The sequence below is a fragment of the Condylura cristata genome, unplaced genomic scaffold (assembly GCF_000260355.1).
Source record: "Condylura cristata isolate star-nosed mole 26May11 unplaced genomic scaffold, ConCri1.0 scaffold00007, whole genome shotgun sequence".
NCBI classification, from domain to species: domain Eukaryota; kingdom Metazoa; phylum Chordata; class Mammalia; order Eulipotyphla; family Talpidae; genus Condylura; species Condylura cristata.
This window is the reverse complement of record NW_004567108.1, coordinates 42,145,142-42,147,111: the sequence shown is the minus strand read 5'-3', so window position 1 is coordinate 42,147,111 and position 1,970 is coordinate 42,145,142. Positions and strand designations below refer to the sequence as shown.

The 1,970-nt window shown below is 34.9% G+C and overlaps 1 protein-coding gene across 5 annotated transcripts in view; it reads left to right on the top strand.

Annotated features, from left to right (window-relative positions):
* Positions 1-1,970, top strand: part of ERBB2IP (erbb2 interacting protein) — a 106,600-nt gene that overhangs the window by 32,504 nt on the left and 72,126 nt on the right. The gene's annotated exons all lie outside the window — the stretch shown is intronic.

The following is a 1,970-nucleotide window of genomic DNA, read 5'->3' as shown; positions in this document are numbered from 1 at the left end:
TAATTAAGGTCCCCCTCCTTTCTTATCAGTCAGCAGTTTTTAGTTTGCTAATTTGGGACCCCATTGAAATTAATCAGAGATCTAAATTGCTTTTCTGTTCATAGGAAGTTTTTCATTGCAGTTTTCTAGAGTTAAGTAGTTAACCTTCCTTTTCTGAATTCATTGTCTTTTCCAAGAAGTTCTGCACTTTCTGAACATCTGTCTGTAATATGATCATGACAAAATAATCTTAGACGTGGTTTTATCTTCAATAACAGACACCCTGCCCTTTAAATTGCCTTCTACCTTTTCGTGTCTTGTACAGATAACATCTAAAATAAACATACTATCTTAAATCCCATATATTTGGTAATAACATATCCTTTAGTCTCTTCTAGGCATTATATTCCAAATACATTATGATTTCTAGAAAGTGCATTTTTTAGGACATATCTTCCAAGTTCTAGGATAATCTTGATGTTACTTTGAAGAGGTTTTGGGCTTGGTGAGAGTGGGAGTCCTTGGATTACTTCTAAGTTTCAGCAGCGTTCCCCTTTCATTTGCATATGATATGGCAGGTTTATTCAGTAGAAGACATTTGCACAGACACAGCAGGTAAAGGTTACTTTTTAAAAGAATAGGTTTATTAGGAAAAGGAGTAAGAAAAAGAGAGGCCACTTGCATAGTCACAGGTGGGCAGGAGAGCTGCCCTGTGCAGGTGCAGAAATTGTACTAAAACAGTCTTTTTTTGGGTGGGTCACTTCTTTGTGGAATCATTATCTATTGCTAGATTAATTACTTCTGAGGTGTGAATTGGTTGATTTCTAAGGACCTGTGAATTTCTATAATGACCCTGAGTCTCCACATCTCCAACTCTGCTCTGTACCTCCAGATACTTTCTGTACTGGTCTGCTTTTTCTATATAGCAGTCTGTGCCTAAGGAGTATTTATTTCTCTAGCTTTAGTAACTATGTTAATCATTTTTACCCCTACCTCCAGATTCTGTTCTTGTGATGCCTCCCCAGACATTTTTACTCTAGGCCTCCATCACTATGATATTATATGAAAGCAAGGATATGATGGTTATAATATGATCAACAGTAGTAATAGTTTCAGACATTATATCAGCATTGTCTTATAGAACTTTCTATAGGGATAGAAATGTTCTGTTTATTGTCTTATTCAGTGTACTAGCCACTACCCACATATGGCTGTTGAGCATTTAAAATATAGTGCATGTGACTGAGAAACTAGATACTTAATTTTAAGATTAAAAGCCATATGCCAAAAAAAAAAAAAAAAAAAAGCCATATGCCTGGGAACTACTATATTGGACAGACCAGATAGAGTTCTCTCCTATTGTTACTGTGTCCTAATGCACTGTCATTTGAATCCTTAAAAACTCTCTTGATTCATATTTATTTTTTCAACCTTTGTTATTATTTCATAAGCACTTAAATATAAACTGAATTCTTCAGCAATTAAATTTTTATTGGATCAGTGAAACTACTTTTTTATATCCGTAAAATACATCCTCATATAAAATAAGCATTCAGTAAACTTTTTGATAAATAGTTTGACAGAGCTCTTTATGGAAACATTTGACATTTGATGTCAGTAGTGCAGGGGAGAAAAAAAAAATCTTTCCTGACCATCTTAGGGTTCATGGCAGAGTCTGAAAATTAAGCTGACAAAAGATTAATAGGCGGAAAAGCATACAAATTTACTTAATGAAGTTTTAGTTAACATGGGAACCTTCAAAAGGATATAAATTCCCACCCACCCCCAAAAAAATAAGTCAAGTGTATGAAGTAAGTGTAGTGAGCCAGGTTATATCTTCAGAGATAAGGCTGCACTTTTTCCTCAGGTATAGTGAGGACATCTCCCCCTAAGGGATTTATGACCTCTGTCAGTGAAGCACACTTTTGGACATCAGCAAAACTTTTGTGCTTCCACTGTTTTCTGAAATTTTATCACCTTAAAATTCAGTG